The sequence below is a fragment of the Rattus norvegicus genome (assembly GCF_036323735.1).
Source record: "Rattus norvegicus strain BN/NHsdMcwi chromosome Y unlocalized genomic scaffold, GRCr8 chrY_unlocalized_11, whole genome shotgun sequence".
Lineage (NCBI taxonomy): Eukaryota > Metazoa > Chordata > Mammalia > Rodentia > Muridae > Rattus > Rattus norvegicus.
Window position 1 is genome coordinate 431,039 of NW_026947369.1, and position 19,835 is coordinate 450,873.

Here is a 19,835-nt window from a genome sequence, read left to right on the forward strand (position 1 = left end):
CTGAGAGTTGAACTCAGATATTCTAGAAATAAATTTCAGAATAATTTTAAAAAGTTTTTTAATTATTTCTACATTTATCTGAAACTTCTTTATTGACTGTATCCAATTGCTATTTAAAAGATACAGAAAAGTACTTATTCTTATTACAAACATTATTACACATATTCCAGCGCTGACTCAATGTTAATTAGGGTCGATATTATAAGGTATTATTTACCTACTGTCTTCCTATAAAAGTAAATTCTGTAACTATTCATTGGATCTTTGATTTTTTTATTGTATGAATTATAAAAATCTAAATTTGCTTGCCATTGTCATTTACAAAGAATATTAAATTAATTGATTGTAATATGGCCCACATGTAATGGACTATGGGAGAAATGTAAGGATTGCTGAAGAGCATACAGTCTGCTCTTTGTTATGCTTGGTATGTATCAAAATCATAAAAGTAAAGTGATTGATATTGATATGTAAAAACGAAGTAATTACATATGGTTTTTTATGCTGTTAAAATGATAAGCAAGCACAATATTCAAGATTTTTAATATTTAAAGGAAACAACGTTGTGTTAGATTGCTTTTAATGGATATCCTTCTGAGGAGATAATGGGCATTAATAAGAAAGGCCCACAAATATGATACACTGCTATGTTATTATTTTAAATTAATAATACCTGGAGGAGGCAAATGCTATATGAAGTTTCATCCACTATACCCCCGTTTAGAGATTGGATATGTCAGAGATGAAAAGGGTTATCTTCGGTTCCTTATTGAATTTTATTTAATTAAATAAATGTACTTAAAAAGAAATATTAAATAATATAGTTTTCTCCCTCCGTGAATTTCACTATAGAGTCAAGAAATTTTGGGGGTTGGGGATTTAGCTAAGTGGTAGAGCGCTTGCAAAGGAAGCGCAAGGTCCTGGGTTCGGTCCCCAGCTCCGAAAAAAAAAAAAAGAACCATAAAAAAAAAAGAAATTTTGTTAGTATATATGAGTCATTCATCAAATTATTCATCCACTAACCTTCAGCATGTTGAAATTAACAACATCAATATTGAAACCTGTACCAACTTTAACTTTATTTCCTTTTCTGCCCTATTACTATTTGTTGCCATTTTTCTAGTATTTACCATGGATTTGTAAATAAACATATTTATCTAGTCCACTCAGAATCACTTGTAAATATTTTTCAACAACTTTCACTCTATATAAAAGTTCAGGCCTTTTACATTTTTTGTTTACAATTGCATGACGCACTTCCCTGCATGAGGTCTTCTACAAGCTCTGCTTTCCCTTCCAGAAGTGTTCTTCCTATTCTTCCTGTCACATGAAGCTATCTTCCACTCCACCCCCATTCTACCAGACCTCTCCACTCCCTGGGGTCTCAAGTCTCTTGACAGTTAATTGCATCTTCTCTTGTTGTGTCCAGAACCAGCACCCCAGTTTTAGGGGCTTCATATTAGCTGGTGCATGATGCCTCATTGGTGTCTCAGTGTCTGAAAAATCACTGAGGTCCAGGTTAGTTAACACTGCTGGTCCTTCTACAGGGCTGCTCCCCTACTCAGCTTCGTCCAGTTTTTCCCTAGTTTGACCACAGGGCTTAGCAGCTTCTGTTCAATGGCTGAGTGTAATTGTCTGCATGTGACTCTTTCAGCTGCTTGTTGGGTCTTTCAGAAGGCAGTCATGACAGGTCCGTTGTAGGAATATTGCAAAGCATGAGTAAAAGTGTCAAGCTTTAGGGGCCTCTACTTAATCTGGTCCCAGATATGGCCGGTCACTGGAATTTCTTTTATTCATGCTCTTCTCTGGTTTTGTCCCTGAAGTTCTTTCAGAGAGGAAGAAATATGGGTCAGAGTTTTGATTTGTGGATGGCAACCTTATCCCTCACTTGATGCTCTCTCTTCCTCATGGAGGAAGTCTCTACAAGTTCCCTCTCACAACTCCTGGACATTTCACTGAGTCCTGATAGTCTGTTACCTCTCAGGTCTCTGGAATATTCTAGAGATACCACCCACTCCCAACCTTTTAGTTCCTGAAGTTGCTTTTTTCCATTCATTCTGCTGGCACTCAAGGCTTCAGTCCTACTCCCCATCCATACCTGACCATGTTCTCCTCTTTCCCTTACTGTCTCCTTTCTCACCCAGGTCCCTCACTCTTCTCTCCTGGGGTTTATTTTTTCTCCTTCTCATGTGGGATTGAGATTCGTCACTTTGGCTCTTTAGCTTGTTAAACTTTTATTTTTCCTGTTATAAAAATTGGATATTTTTTAATTTCAAATATTATTCACTTTCCCAGTTTTCCAGTCATAAGACACCTATCCCTTCCCCCACCAGTTCCTCTATAAAGGTGTTCCCCCTCACCAACTACTCCCTTTCCCAGCATCCCCTGACATTCCCCTACACTGGGGGTCCAGCTTTGGTAGGCCTAATTGCTTCTCTGCCCATTGATGTCCAAACAGGCCATTCTCAGCTACATATGCAGTTGGAGCCATAGAACTGTCCATGTACAGTGTTTGAATATTAGTTTAGTACCAGAAAGCTATAGGTCATTGTCATTGTCTTCCTATGGGCTTGAAAGCCCATTCAGCCCTGGTAATTCTTTCTCCAAATTTACTAACAAGGAGTCCATTTGCATTCCAATGGTTTGCCAATAACCTTCATTTCTGTAATTGGCATGCTCTACCTGTGTCTCTCAGGAAAGATCTATATCCTTTTCCTGGCAGCATCCACTTCTTAGCGTCATCAATTTCATGTAGTTTTGTGGCAGATCTATCTATCAATCTATCTATCTATCTATCTATCTATCTATCTATCTATCTATCTATCTATCTACCTACCTCTATCTCAATTTCCAATTTCTATATCTTTTTCTATATCTTTATCTATATCTTTATCTCTCTATATATATATCTATATCTTTATCTATATCTATATATGTATATATTTGGTGGGTCCTACAGCTATGTGGTTATGTGGAATTTTAGGATGGATTCTGTGCAAATAGCTAAAAATGTAGAATCAGCACAGGCCAATGCCAGTGAGACTCCCTCCTGTTATTATGAACCTATTGAAGGTGAGGATTCTCTGGACATCAAGCCATTTCTCTTCCTGCTCATTCCCCTGAGTCTTGTGTTTGGCCTGAAGAAAGAATCATGGTAAAACCTCCAAAATCTTTAAGTCTGGCCCTTTGAACATAGGAAGGTAGATATTATAGAACTGATATCTAATGAGACTAGAGACCTGCATTCTATAGTCCATGATGTCCTTTGCTTTACTGATGTCTCATAAATTTTGGGTAAAATAAGGATTTAAGAGTTTATCATTTGAATTAGGTATACAATATTTACACTGTTATATTCACTCTCTTGCTAATTCATTTCAAAAATGGAATTGCAAAAAGAATTTTTGAGTACATATTCAGAATATATATATATATATATATATATATATATATATATATATATATACACATATAGTCTCCTATAAAGGAAAGGACAATGCAAAAATGAAATACTATTCAATCAATTAAAGGTCTGTAGGGAAAACACTGGACTTTTGGAAAGAGAGAAAACCTAGGAAACTGAAGTGTATGTCACAGGAATGGACCAGGGAATAGAATTATTATCCAGAATAAACTCCTCCTCCCCATGTTCCTAGATCTTTTCTACCCATGGCAAGTGCCTGAATAACGTTCTCCATTCAGAGCATGAAACCACTAAAGAAGCAAGAAGAAGTCTCTAGCTTTAGAGTGATGGAATATGTAAAGTTTTCCCCTGTGTCTCAGGAGACACTCCTGGAAAAGGCACTCTCAAAACTGGCCAATGTAAGGAAAGCTTTTAAGCAAGTAGGCCAAGGCAGTTCTCAGAGACATCATCATTAGGCCTTCCTGAGAAATCTCTTTTAACCTGGAGATCCCTATCTTCTGTGATGTCACAAGTGTTGTCCTGACAGCAACTGCCTCTCAGATATTCCTTCAGATCCTCTAGGGTTTACTATTTGGCCTCTAATTCAGAGTAAACATCAATTTGGGAGGGTGAACAAAGAGGATGAAGAGATCAGAAATGGGGAGAACGAAGGAAGCTGGCCTTCTGTCTTGGTATAAAAAAAGGAAGAAATACGTGGTCCTTGGTACAGCTCAGTGAGTACTTGGTAAGGATTTAGTGGGATTGCTAAAGGGATAGCCTTGATCTGAGCCTCCCACCTATGAGAATCAGGAACATGGAGTCTCTCAGAAGCATCTGGACTTCCCTCTTCTTACGGTTTCTGGAAATCAGAGAGTTTATATCATTAATTTCTTTATTCAAAAAGCCAAGTGTTGGGAAGGACACAGTTGTTTTCCTGAGAGCTCATGGCCGTTACACTTTTTGAGAAGAAGAAAAAGGTTCTAAGGAAAAAGGCAGAGTCCAGTATTGTGTCCATACCTCAGAGTAAACTCTTCCATATTTTGGGTATCTATAGTACAGTCTGGGAAGCAGCAGTATTATTAGTTGTGACTTCATCATTTCAGTTTTTCAACTAATATTTCCACTGACTAACACTTTACTTTTCTGAGTCAATAGGTATGATTAGCTGTCAGTTTCTCTTCTTTCATTTCTTTCATTTTTTTATGTTTTAGCAATTTTTATTGCTTCTTTAACTTGACGTTTCTATATTTACCTTTAATGTTATTTCATTTCCCATTTTAATACCCATAAGATTCCTAACCATATCCTTCTCCTTCTTTTCTAACCCCCCTGACTGTGCCTTCACATTCCCTTGAACTGGGAGACAAACCTAGAGAGGAACAATAGCTTCTTCTTCCATTTGTGATGAACAAGGTCATCCTGTGCTACATGCAGTTTGAGCCATAGCTCTGTCAGAGTACATTCATTGAATATTGGTCTAGTACCAGAAAGCATTGACATCATTGTTCTTATGGGATTTAAAGCTCCTTTACCTCTTGAAATTCTTTCTCAAAATCTGCCAACAAGAGGTCTGTTTCAGTTCACTGGTTTGCCACTAGCATTAATTTCTGTAGTTGACATGATCTACCTGTGTCTCTCAGGAAATATCTATATCTGGTTGCTCGCAGAATGCACTTTTTAGCTACATCAATCTTATCTAGTTTTGGTGGCTGATGTACATATATATTCTTGTGGCTCCTACACCTATGTGATTAGGTGGAATGGTAACTTGGATACTGAGCAACTAGGTCAAGAATGTGGAGTTCAGAAATGACAATGCCAAATAGACTCTCTCAATTTCTTATGAACCTATTGAAGTTGAGGTTTCACTGCTCCGCAAGCCATTCTTCTTTCTACTCGTCCTCCAGTATCTTATGTTTGTCCTTCAGAGAGAATCATGGTAAAACATCTGACCTTCAAGTCTAGCAATGGGAACCAGGAAGGTAGATAGTGTAGTACTGATACCAAATAGGACTAGAGAACTGAATTCTATAGTCATTTTGTCCTTTGCTTTGGTGAAAATGGAATTGGAAACAGAATTTTTGAGTACACATACAGGAATATTAATAAAGTCTCATATCATGGAATGTACAATGAGAAAGTGAAATACAATATTCATTCAGTTAAGGTCTGTAGGCAAAATACTGTCCTATGGGAAACAGAGAAAAACTGGGATATTGAACTGTATGTCACAGGAATGAACCTGGGAATAAAATGTTATATAGAAGAATCTCCTCCACTCTATGTTCCTAAATCTTTTCCAGCCATGCTAAGCACCTGACTAACTTTGTCCATTCAGAGCATGTAACCACTAATGAAGCAAAGAGAAAACTCTAGCTTTAGAGAAACATAATATGTATATGATTCCACTGTTTCACAGGAGACACTCCTGGAAAGGGCACCCTCAAATCTGGTCAAGGTAAGGAAAGCTGGTTAGCAGTTAGGCCATGGAAGTTCTCAGTGACATCATCATTAGGCCTCTCTGAAAAATTTCTTGTATCTTGGAGAGCCCTAGCTTCTTCTGTGATGTCACAAGTGTTGTCCTGACTGCAACTGCCTTTAAGATATTCCTTCAGTACTTCTAGGATTTACTAATTGGCCTCTAATGCTGAGTAAACAGTCATTTGGGAGGGAGAACACAGAGGATGAAGTGATTAGACATGGGGTATATGAAGCTGGCCCTTTGTCTTGATATAAAAATGAAGAAATTTGTGGTCAATGGGAAAGCTCCTTGAGTCTGGTATAGGGGTTTAGTAGGTTCACTGAAGAGTTAGCCTTGATCTGAGTCTTCCACATATGGGAATCAGGTATTGGGATCCTCTCAGAAACTTCTGGACTTCCCTGCTTATTATTTATCTTGGAAGTAAGATAGTTTATATAATTCATATCTTTATCCCAAAAGCCAGGTGTTGGGAAGGGCACTATAATTTTTTCTGAGAGCTTATAGCTTTTACCCTTTTGCCAAGAAGGAAAAGATCCTAAGGAAGAAAGTTAAGACAAGTAATGTGTCCTCAGCACAGAGTAAACTCCTCCATGCATTATATTCTAATAATGCAGTTTTTGTGTGGTACTGATATCGGAGATGGAGAAGTGCTTATAGATGAGACTTCATCATCTCAGTCTTTCCACAAGTAATACTCTGACTACCATTCCCTGACAGTGACCCCTTAAAATTCTGAGTCAATAGGTGTGGTTGGCTGGTAGATTTCTTTTCTTTTATTACTTTCATTTTTTTAATTTTTAATAAATTTTATTGGTTTTTTAATTGTATATTTCTAAATTTACATTTAAAATATTATTTCCTTTTCCAGTTTCCTGATTATAAGATCCATTACCAGTCCCCTTATTCTTCTCTTATATACCCCCTTACTGACCCTTGACATTCCCTTGAACTGGGAGTCAACCCTAGGCAGGACCAAGGGTTCTCCTTCCACTGTTGCCCAACAAGGCCATCTTCTGCAACACATGCAATCGGTGCCATAGGTCTCTTCATGTACATTCTTTGAATATTGGTCTATTACCAGAAAGCTCTGTTTCTTTGGCATTGTTGCTCTTATGGGGTTGAAATCACCTTCACCTCTTCTAATCATATCTCAAAATCGACCAACAACAAGTTCGTTTTCAGTTCACTGGTTTGCCACTAGGGTTCATGTTGTGATTTGCCCTGAAGTTATCTGTGTTTGATGCTAATTCCACTACCCCAAGGTCAGCTACATAGTTCTCTACTCAAAACTCAGGTGAATTCACCAGAACCACCTCCCCATTGAATTAGTAAAGTATATGTGAGTGGCAGGAATAGGATAGAAGGACGGTTATCATGGAGGAGATGGAAGAATGGGCAGGAGAGATATTTGAAGGAAGAGGAAGAGACAAGAGGAAAAAAGAGAAAAAGGAATGTGACAGAGTGAGAAGCCATGGCAGGTGAATTTAAGATTCTGCTCTGTGTATTTACAGGTCTTTATTAATGTTCCTAAGTGAGGGATAGTACCCAACGTTGTATGTTTCAGTGGGCAACTATATCTAATCAACTAAATCAAAGATTATTGTGCTGTGTGTTTTTTTATGTGAGGGTTTGAGTATAGGAGAGTGTGTGACGGCATGAAACACTCGGTAGCCGAGGAGCAGGGTGGTGTTTCTCCCAAGATATCTAGCAGAGAATTTCAGACTCTTCAGTGCCAGAGTTAGCAGGGTAAAACAAAATTTTACTTTTTTTATTTTATTTTTATATTTTTAAAAGAACACATTCAGTTCTGTGTATAATATGCTCTAGCTGTTTCTCTCAGGAAATATCTATATCTGGTTCCTGGCAGAAAGCACTTCTTAGCGTCATCAATCTTATCTAGTTTTGGTGATATATATATATATATATATATATATATATATATATATATATATATATATATATATTCTTCTGCTACTTGGGTAGGGGGAATTTTCACATGGATTCTGTGTAACTAATTCAAGAATGTAGATTCTACAAAGAACAATGCCAAATCCCTCCTGTTCTTATGAACATATTGAAGTTGAGGTTTCACTGGACGTCAAGTCATTCCTTTCACAGTCCTTCGTCTTGTATCTTATTATTCCTCAAGAAGGAATCATGGTAAAACATCCACAAACCTCAAGTCTGGCCACGGGAACACAGTGAGGTTGATAATGCAGAACTGATATCAAATGGGACTAGAGAACCATTGAATTCCATAGTCCATGTTGTCCTTTGCTGTACTGATGTCTGGTAATTTTGGGATAAAAATAAGGATTTGGAAGTTTATCATTTCAAATAGGTACACAATATTTACACTGTTATACTCATTCTATAGCTGGGCCACATTTGTTGCCAAAATCATTACAGAAAATGGAATTGGATAACAGAATTTTTGAGTACACATTCAGCAATATTTATAAATTCCCATATCGATTAATGTACAATAAAGAAGTGAAATACAATATTCATTCAATTGACGGTCGGTAGGGAAAATACTGGCCTTTGGGAAATAGACAAACCTACAAAATTGTACTGTATTTTTCAGATTGTACCTGGGAATAAAATTAATATCCAGGAGAATTTCCTCCTCTCCATGTTAAAAGATCTTTTCTACCCATTCCTAGCCTTGACTAACTTTTTCCATTCAAAGCATGTAACCATTAATAAAGCAAAGAAAAGTCTCTAGCTTTAGAGAGATGGAGTACATAAAGGTTTCCACTGAATATCAGGAGACATACCAGGAAAGGGCACCCTCAAATCTGGTCAATGTAAGGAAAGTTGTTTAGCAAGTAGGCCATGGCAGTTCTCAGTTACATCATCATTAGGCCCTGCCTGAAAATCTCTTGTAACCTGGAGAGCTTTATCTTCTTCTTTAATGTCTCAAGTATTGACAAGTATGCATCTGCCTCTCAGATATTACTTCAGTACCTCTAGGGTTTAGTAATTGACATCTAAGTCTGAGTAAACCGCCATTTGGGAGTTAGAACAAAGAAGTTGAAGAGATCAGAAATTGGTAGAAGGAAGCTGCCCTTCTGTCTCGGTCTAAAAAATGGAAGAAATATGTGTGTGGGGGAAAGCCCAGTGAGTCCTTGGTAGGTGTTGACTGGTATTGATGGACAGATACCACTGATATGAGCCTCCCACATATGCAATCAGGAACTGGGGTCCTCTCAGAAGCATCTGGACTTCTCTGTTCTTATGGTTCCTGGAAAACAGAGAGTTAATATAATTATTTTTTTTTTATTCCAAAGCCATGTAATGGGAAGGGCACTGTTGTTTTCCTGAGAGCACATGGCCTTTATTCTTTTTGACAAGAAGAAAAAGGACCTAAGCAAGAAAGGAAGGAAAAGTATTGTGTCCCTTGCTTAGAGTAATCTCCTCCAAGCTTTATATATCCTTTGGGCAGTTTGTGTCTGACACTGATATCTGGGAGGGATAAGGACTTCTAGTAGAGACCTCACCATCTCACTCTTTCCACTATTATATCATTTATTTCTCATATTTTTTATTTTTTACAAATTTTATTTGTTTTCTTAAACATATAAATTTCTATATTTACATTTAAAATATTATTTCCTGTAAGAGTTTCCACCCATAAGGGCCCTAACGGGTTCCTCTCCACTTCTTCTATAAACCACCTCACTCTCCCTTCACATTTCTTTTAACTGCGAGACAAACCAAGGGAAGACCAAGGCCTTCTACTTCCATTGGTGCCCAACAAGTCTATACTCTGCTACATATTCAGTTGGATGCAGAGGTCTGTCCAATAACAGTCTTTGAATATTGGTTTAGTGCCAGAAATCACTGGTTTTTGGCATTGTTGTTCTTATGGGGATCAAAGCTCCTTCAGCTCTCGTTATCCTTTCTCAGAATCTACCAACAAGTGGTACATTTCAAGTCACTGCTTTGCCACTAGCATTCACTTCTTTATTTGACATGCTCTAGCTGTGTCTCTCAGGACATATCTATATCTGTTTCCTGGCAGAATACACTTCTTAGCTTCATCAGTCTTATCTAGTTTTGGTGGCTGATATACATGTATGTATGTATGTATGTATGTATGTATGTATGTATGTATGTATGTATATACTTTTGTTGCCTCCTACAGGTATTTGGTTAGGTGGTTAGGTGGAATGTTTACAGGGATTCTGTGCAATGAGATCAAGAATTTAGAATTTACAAATGAAAATATCAAATAGAAATCCCTCCTGTACTTATGAAGGTATTGAAGTTGAGGTTTCACTGTTCCTCAAGCCTTTCTTCTCCCTGCTCATGCTCCTGTTTATTATATTTGGCCTTAAGAAAGAATCATGATAACACATCTAAAACCTTCAAGTGTGGCCACGGGAACACAGGAAGTAGATAGTGTAGTACAGATATCAAATGTGTCTAGAGATCCGAAATGTATAGTCCATGTGGTCATTTGCTTTATTGATGACTGGTAATCTTTGGATAAAATAAGGATTAGGAGTTTATTATTTGAGTAGGTACACAGAATTTACACTGTTATACTCACTCTGTACAACAGCCTATTTCATTGCCAAAATCATTGTGGAAAATGGAATAGAAAAACAGAATTTTTGAGTACACATTCAGGAATATTTATAAAGTCCCCTATCAAGGAATGTACAATAAGAAAGTGAAATACAATATTCATTCACCTAAAGGTATATAGGGAATATACTGGCCTTTACAAAACAGAAAACCTAGAAAATTGAACTGTATATCACAGGAATGGACCTGGGAATAAAAATATTATCCAGAAGAATCTCCTTCACTCCAAGTTCCTAAACCATTTCTACCCATGCCAGGAACCTGACTAACTTTCTCCATTCAGAGCATGCAACCACTATTGAACCAAAGAGAAGTCTCTAGCTTTAGAGAGAAGGAGTACATAAAGGTTTCCCATGTGTCACAGGAGAAACTCCTGGAAAAGGCACTCACAAAACTGGTCAATGTTAGGAAAGCTGTTTAGAGGTAGGCCTTGGCAGTTCTCAGTTATATCATCATTTGGCCCTCCATGAAAAATCTCTTGTATCCTGGAGAGTCCTAGCTTCTTGTGATGTTACAAGTGTTGTCATGTCTGCAAATGGCTCTCAGATATTACTTCAGTACCTATAGGGTTAACTAATTGGCCTCTAGTTCACAGGAGGCATCAATTTGGAAGTGAGATCAAAGAGGATGAAAGGCTCAGAGTTGGGGAGAATGAAAATGGTCTTCTGTCTTGGTATAAAAATAAGGAAGAAATATGTCGACCCTGGGAAATCTCACTGAGTCCTTGGTAGGAGCTGAGTAGTTACGTTGAAGAGATAGAATTGATATGCGCCTTCAACACATGATATAAGGAGCTCAGGGCCTGTCACAAGCATCTGGACTTCCAAGCTTCTAGTGGTTCCTGTAAGTCAGAGAGTTTATATCATTAATATCTTTATCCCAAAAGTCAAGTGTTTGGAAGGGCACTGTTCTTCCTTTAGAGCTCATGGCTTTTATTTTTTTTGCCCAGAAGAAAAAGGTCCTAAGGAAGAAGTGAAAGACAAGTAATGTGTCCTCAGCTAAGAATAAACTCCTTGATTATTTGGATACCTATATTGCAGTTTGTGTCTGATACTGGTTTTGGGAAAGAGACGTGTTTCTAATTCATCATATCAGTCTTTCCTCTAGTATTACTCTGACTCCAGTTGCCTGATAGTGACCCTTTATATATCTCAGTCAATGTGTGTGATTAGATGGCAGTTTTCTTATCTTTAACTTATTTTTTATTATTTAGCAATTTTTTAGACCAAGGGCATCTCCTTCCACTGGTGCCATACAAGGCCATTCTCTGCTACATATGCAGTTGGAGCCATAGGTCTATCCATGTACAATCGTTGAATATTCGAACAGTACCTGAAACCTCTGCTTGGTTGGCATTGTTTTTCTTATTGGATTGAAAGCTCTTTCAGCTGTTATAATCCTTTCTCAAAATCTACAGACAAGAGATCTTTTTTCAGTTCACTGGTTTGCCACTACTATTCACTTCTGTATTTGACATGCTCTAGCTGTGTCTCTCAAGAAAGAGCTATATCCGTTTCTTCTAATCATGGAAGTCTATGCTTCATCAATTTTATCTAGTTTTGTTGGCTGATATATATATATATATATATATATATATATATATATATATATATATGTGTGTGTATTTACATATATCTATATATCTATATTTATATCTATCTATATATATGCATATATATATATATATGTATGCATATATATATATGTGTGTGTGTGTATTTACATATATCTATATATCTATATTTATATCTATCTATATATATACATATATATATGTATGCATATATATATATATCCTATAGATATGAGGTTAAGTGGAATTTTAGCATGGATTCTGGGAAATAAAGTCAAGAAAGTAGAATCCACAAATGACAGTGCCAAATAGACTCTCTCCTGTTCTTATGAACCTAATGAAGCTGAGGTTTCAGTGGACCTCAAGCCATTCCTCATACTGCACATCCTCATGAATCTTATGTTTGGGCTATAGAAAGTATCATGGTAAAACATCCAAAAACCTCAACTCTCTTCCTGGGAATACAGGAAGGTAGATATTAGAGAACTGATATCTAATGGGACTACAGAAACACATTCTATAGTTCATGCAGTCCTTTACTTTAATGATGTTTTGTAATTTTTGGATAAAATAAGAATTTTGGAGTTTATCATTTGAAGAAGGTACAAAAGATTTACACTTTAATTTTTGGTAGTCACCCATACCAGCTGTTGTCTGTTACTACAGGGTACAGCTATTTTCCCCCCCGAAGGACGAAGTGCGCATGCGCAAAGGTTTGTTCACGCCAAGTCTTTGCCCACTCTGGGGCGTTCCAATGAGAATACGGCTATGCAGCCAATCAGGAAGGAACACGTTGCTTTGGGGGATAAAAACTAACACTCTCTGGGGCCGCGGTGCTGCTCCTCTTCAAGATGCAATAAATGCTTTCCTGCACAAGGATCCTTGTGGCCGCGTGCGTTCTTGCTGGCAAGACAATAGCGCGGGTCATTTAATATTCACTCTATAGCTGTTCCTCCTTTGTTGCCATAATCATTGCAAAAAGTCAATTGGAAAACAGAATTTTTGAGTACACATTCAGGAATATATGTAATGTCCCCTATCAAGGTATGTAGAAAAAATTTAAATCAATATTCATTCAACTGAAGGGCTGCAGGAAAAATAGTTGCCTTTGAGAAGCAGAGAAAACTTAGGAAATTTAAGAGTATGACACAGGAATGTATCTAGGAATAAAATTATTATCCAGAAGATTCTCCTCCAATCCATGTTCCTAGATCTTTTGTACCCATGCCAGGACCCTGACTAAATTTCTCCATTCACAACATGTAACCACTAATGAAACAAAGAGAAGTACTTAACTTGAGAGAGATGGAGTATGTAAAGGTTTCCACTGTGACACAGGAGAAACTCCTTGTAAGGGAACCCTTGAAATTGGTCAATGTAAAGAAAGCTGTTCAGCAGGTAGGCCATGGCAGTTCTCAGTGACATCATCATTAGGCCCTGCCTGAAAATTTTTGTATCCTTGAGAGCCCTAGCTTCTTTTGTAATGTTACAAGTGTTGTCCTGACAGCAACTGCCTTTCAAATATTCCTTCAGTACCTCTAGGGTTTACTACTTGGCCTCTAATTCAGAATAAACAGCCGTATTGGAGGGAGAAGAAAGAGGGTAAAGAGAATAGTGATGGGGAGAAGGAAGCTGGCCTTCTTTATTTGTATAAAAGAGGAAGAAATACTTGGTCCATTGGAAAACTGAGTGAGCCTGTTTAGGGGTTGAGTGGGTTAGCTGAAGAGTTATTCTTTATTTGAGCCTTCAACATATTGGAATCAGGAACTGAGAGCCTCCCAGAAACAGCTGGACATCCCTGCTTGTTATGGTTCCTTGATGTCAGAAAGTTTATATCATTAATTTCTTTATACCAAAAGCCAGGTGTTGGAAAGGACCCAGTTGTTGTCTGAGAGCTCATGGCTTTTATAATTTTTCCTAGAAGAGAAAAGTCCCAAGGAAGAATGGAAAGACATGTATTGTGTCCTCAGCTGTGTAAACTCCTCCATGATTTGGATTCCTATAGTGGAGTTTGTGTCTGACACTGATATCAGGGAGAGAGAAGTGCTTCTATTTGAGACTTCATCATCTCAGTCTTTCCACTAGTATTATTCAGACTATCTTTCCCTGACAGTTACCCTTTAGATTTCTGAGTCAATAGGTTTGATTGGCTGACAGTTAACTTTTCTTTTTTTTTTCTCTCATTTTTTTAATTCTTAAGCAACTTTTATTGCTTTTTCTAATTGAATATATTTAAATTTACAATTCAAATGTTATTTCCTTTCCCAGGTTCCTGACCATGAGATCCCTAAACAGTCCCACTAACCTACTTCTATAAGCCCCCTTACTGCACCTTGACATTCCCATGAACTGGGGAGGCAAACCTAGGGAGGAGCAAGGGCTTCTCCATCCATTGGGGCCCAACAAGGCCATCATCTGTTACCTGTGCAGTTGGAGCCATAGGTCTGTCCATACACTGTCTTTGAATATTGGTTTAGTACCAGAAAGCTCTGCTTAGTTGAATTGTTGTTCTTATGGGGTTGAAAGTCCTTTCAGCTCTTGTAGTCATTTCTCAACATCTACAAACATGAGGTCCATTTTCAGTTCTCTGGTTTGCCACTGGCATTCACTTCTGTATTTGACATGCTCTAGCTGTGTCTCTCAAGAAAAATCTATATTCAGTTCCTGACAGCATGCATTTCTTAGCTTCAACAATAATATCTAGTTTTGGTGCCAGGTATATCAATATATATATATATATATATATATATATATATATATATATATATATACTTTTGGTGGCTCCTACTACTATGAATTTTGATGGAATATTTATTGGAATATGTCAAGAATTGAAACCAGGTCAAGTATATAGGATCCAAAAATGACAATTTCAAATAGACTACCTCCTGTTCTTATAACCTATTGAATTTGAGGTTTCAGTGGACCTCAAGCCATTCTTCTTGCTGCCCACCACCCTGAAACTGATGTTTGTCCTGAAGAAAGAATCATGGTAAAACATCCAAAAACCTCAAGTCTTTCCCTGGGAACACAGGAAGGTCGATATTAGAGAACTGATGTCTAATTGAACTACTAAACCACATTCTATAATCCATGTTGTCCTTTGCTTAACTGATGTCTGGTAATTTATGGATAAAATAAGGATTTGGGAGTTCATCATTTGAAGGACCTAAACAATATTTACACTGTTATATTCACTCTATATCTTGTCCCCGTTTGTATCCAATTTTATTGCATAAAATGGAATTGGAAAAATGAAATTTTGAGTACACATGCAGGAATAAATTATATATATATATATATACATATATATATATATATATATATATATATATATATATATATACATATATATATATAGTCCCTTATCAATGAATTTACATTCAGAAAATGTAGCACAAAAGTCACTCAATTAAAGGTCTCTAGGGAAAATACTGACACTTGGAAAACGAGAACACCTAGGGAATTGAACATTATGTCACAGGATTGGACCTGGGAATAAAATTAATCTCCAGAAGAATCTCCTTCTCTCCACATTCCTAGATATTTTTTACCCATGCCAAGCACCTGACTAACTTTCTTCTTTCAGAGCATGTAACCACTAATGAAGCAGAGAGGAAGTCTCTAGCTTTAGAGAGATGTAGCTTATAAAGGTTATCACTGTGTCTCAGGAGACATTCCCGGACAGGGAACCGTTGAATCTGGTCATTGTAAGGAGATCTGTTCAGCAGGTAGGCCATGGCAGTTCTCAGTGACCTCATCATTAGGCAGTGCCTAAAAAAACCCTTGTATCCTGGAGAGCCCTAGCTTCTTCTGTGACATCACAAGTGTCATCTTGACAGCCACTGCCTCTAATATATTCGTCCTTATATCTATGGTTTACTAATTGGCCTCTAATTCAGAGTAAATATCCATTTGGGAGGGAGAACAAATAGGATGAAGACATCATAGATACAGAGAAGGAAGCTGGGCCTCTTCTTGGTATAACATAAAAGAAGAAATATGTGGTTCTTTGGAAAATACCCTGGGAAGATGACTTTAATTCATAAAAATCTAGGTGCACCGAGCTCTTGGAGAAGTTGCTGAATATCCTTAAGACTTTTGGGCAGAAGAAGACTTTTGGTAAAGTTTGTAGATACCCCTTTTTAGATTTCAATTGTCCTGGGGATTGTATGGCTAATGGTAAGTGTTTCCCAGGAAGAGTGCTAGAGCCCGATTGATTTTTAGATGTTTTAGAAGACATGTGATTTTTCTAGTATACTTAGGCTAATGGCATAAAGTCCAAATGATTTTCTTTTCGATGTGGACATTCCTTCAGACCTTTGGAAATATAAAAAAGTTTTGTATTTTTGAAGTGTAATTTGCACAATGAAAAAATCACTTTGAGCATCATTGGACGACATGGGATGTCCAGCATTCCCTTGAATGGACTGGTAACTTTTCACATTTCCTTCGTCATTTTTTGAAAATCCAAAGGCCCTTTGGACAGATGGAGAAGGTGTGGGACTCACCTGAAGAGTAGTTGTAGCTTTTGGTGTCTCTTTTGCAGAAAAAGATGGCACAAGATTCCTTTTGGCAGAAGGGGAAAGTTGAAACTGTCTTCCTTAGAGGAGAAATTTTTCAAGACTCCATAAGAAGAATAAAATCTTAACCCTTTGTTTCTAGAAACTGGATGCCTGTGGTCCACTTTGGTTGAGGGAGGATGTCGACTATTTCTCCCCAGAGTGAACATGTGAAATAAATCTACTTGGGTAAATGGGGATAGTTGTAAAGAATGGTGTTCAGACTCAGTAGATCCTAAGACATCCTCCTCAGGTGAGGAAGGTCTTAATGTACTGTGTATATGTGGAGAAATCCTGACTGAAGTCAGAATGGGGGTTAGGTATTAGAGCTTCCTCTGAAGAGCTGACCTCTCCTAAAGCATCATGGACATATGTGAGAAGTCTGAGAGTCTCATGAGCAAATAAGGATGTTTCTATATATTGTTCTGAAATTGAGGAAGTTCCAAGAAAAATTACTTCTGCTGGAAAAGAGGAAACAGACTTTAGTATAAAAGAGTCAGTTTATCTAGCCTGATTGATAGGCAAAACAGGTTCCAAGGCCCCTTCAGGAGATTAGGTAAAATCCAGAGACTTTGAGGTATTTGGCAGATGTTCTGGGTCCCCTTGTGGGTATAAAGAAGGACAGGAAACCCTTTGTGCACATTTGGAAGAGTGTGTAGCATCTTCTGTAGTTGGGGAAGATGGCTGATCTTGAGGAGACAAGGAAGTTCCCATATCCTCCTGTGAAATTTGCAGAGGTCGTATGCATTCTTTTGCACAAATGGAATCCAAGGATTTGGTTTCCTCAGATGTCGAGGATGCTACAGACACGTGTGTTCGCATATTATGTTCCACCACTACTCTTTCACATATGGTTGGATCCATAATGTTCCCTACAGATGGAATATATCCAAGAAAATCTTTTGTATACGTGTCACATCCACAAGCCGTTTCTTAAGATGTGGCTGTATGAAGAATGCCTTTAGTAGATGTTTCTTGTCCCACAATCTCTTTATGAGATAGAGTACTCCTCAGAGTATCCTGCTTAGTTTTGAGAAATTCTAGCATCTCTGATGTATATGTGGAAAATTTTGGAGCCTCTCCTTTTGGACAGAATGACCTAGAGTCCCCTGTGGAGAAAGGGGATATTTACTCTTCTCTATGCATTGTGTAAATATGGAGTCTGCATGGCTCATTGACTGTGTGTTGTGATAAACTTGTCTCTTCCTGGTCTAATGACAAGTCAGGAGGGTCCTTTTGGGTGGTACAGGATATTTGAATGATTCTCTGATGTATAAGGACATAGGAAGCACTGGGGGAGATGGTGAGGGCAGTACATCCCATTTCTTTATAAGCACAAGGCACAAGAGACCCTTGGGTAGACTCAGAGTTTTCTACCACATCTTGCGTGTTGTGGAAATCTAAAGAGCCCCTTCTAATTGGCAATGGTCCTTGATCTAATGGTGTACATGCAGAAAGGTTTCTCTCTTCTTGGGCTTGTATGTGTCTTATGAGGTTCACTTGGGGATTTGTGACTGCATTTTGTCCCCCTTGGACCATAAGTGATGATTTAAACCCATTTTTAATAGTGTAGTACATTGAAAGTGCTCTTTGTTTAATAGGAAATTTCTGAAATTCCCTTTGTCAGCAGAATCAGGTTTCAAACTCATTTAACCGAAAGCTGATTGCTTATGACACTGTGGTGGAGATGGGGAACATCTTAGACTGTCTTTCTGAGTGAACATAGCTCTGCCCTGCTTTGACAGGTGGCAAAGGTATTAAAGTCTCTTGTGGAGAGAGGCAGGAATTAATCCATTTGTGGAATATGAGAAATCACTGAAATTACCTTTAAGAGAAGAACTTTTGCATGCGTCTTTGTCTGATGGGGCCTGTTGTACCTCCCCTTGATTAGAGGGGTCTTCTCCAACACACTATGGAGGAGAATTGGAAAGACTGGAGACCTGCAGGATAGGTAATGAACATTTGAACCTCCTTTGGAAACTCTGTGGGACAGAGAGCTGATCACCCAGAAGAGTGGGCAATATTGAGATCTCAGGGAAGGAGAGACTCCCACTTCTGTGCACCTGTGCCCACATCGCTAGCCCAAGAGGAAACTGCATAGTGCCTCTGGACAGATGAATATAGGAGCAGTCAAGCTGCAGGAGCCTTGCAGTCCAAACTGCTCCTGTATATGAACTGGTCCAAACAGTATTCTACACCCTAATCTCGTGTGGGGTGAGGAAGTCTTAGACCATGAGAGGGGAAGAAACTCCTGAGAACTCTGCTCACTTTCCTGAATCAAGAAAAAAAGACCTAGCTCAGTGTGGGCCTCCTGTGCATAGGGACCTAGGAGCAGTAGAGGCAGAACATTTCTGGTTGCAGCCTTCATGGAAAGCTGCAAGTCAGCCCAATGAGCGAATTCAGGCCTGCTCAAAGTGAGCTGACTCGTGCGCTCAGGACAAGCAAAAGAAAAACTACCTCGGGACCAGGCACTCCAGTTTCTAGCTGGCTCCTGAACCTCCGTGATCCCTGCCCAGAGCTCCCGATCCTAGATGCTGTGGAAGAGATAGCTGATCACCCAGGATTTTGGGCAATACCGAGCGTACAAGGCACAGAGACTGCCACTTCTGCCCACCATTGCCCACACCTCTAGCCCAAGACAAAACTGCCTAGTGCCTCTGGACACAGCAATGTAGGAGGAGTAAAGCTAAAGGAGCACCATGTTCCAGACTGTGCCTGGATATGAACTGAACTGGTCAAACAGCTCCCTGTACCAAATCCTGAGTGTGGGGGAACTAGACCTTCAGAGAAGTAGACACTCCTGGGAATCCAGAGAGGACTACACTCTGCCCAGATTCCTGACTAAAGAGGAAAACATTTTGTGCCATCTGTGAACCCATCCTCTACAGAGGGACCTAGGAGAAGTATGGTAATTTCCTTCTGGTTCCTGCCCACAGGGACAGTTGAAAGCCAGTGGACAGGACCACCTACATGCCTGAGAGCAGAATAATCTGTTCCCATAACTAGGTTAAAAAAAAAAACAGGAAAACAGGTCTACAGCAATCCTGACACATGAGCCTAAAGGGCAGTCAATCACTGTCAGAAAGACCAAGACATGCTAAATGTAGAGACAACCTGATGGCTAGTCAGGAACACAAGCAACAGAAATCAAGACTATTTAGGCACAACAGAACCAAATTCTCCCATCAAAACAAACACTGTATATCTAAACACACCAGA

At 38.5% G+C, this 19,835-nt stretch overlaps 1 long non-coding RNA gene across 1 annotated transcript in view; it reads left to right on the plus strand.

Moving 5' to 3' along the window:
- The first annotated feature begins 3,545 nt into the window (after positions 1 to 3,545).
- The window catches only part of LOC134484574 (uncharacterized), a 50,301-nt gene continuing 34,011 nt past the window's right edge, over positions 3,546 to 19,835 (plus strand). Inside the window, exon 1 of the long non-coding RNA XR_010062048.1 lies at positions 3,546 to 4,137. This is a non-coding gene — a long non-coding RNA (uncharacterized LOC134484574). The remainder of the gene's footprint in view (positions 4,138 to 19,835) is intronic.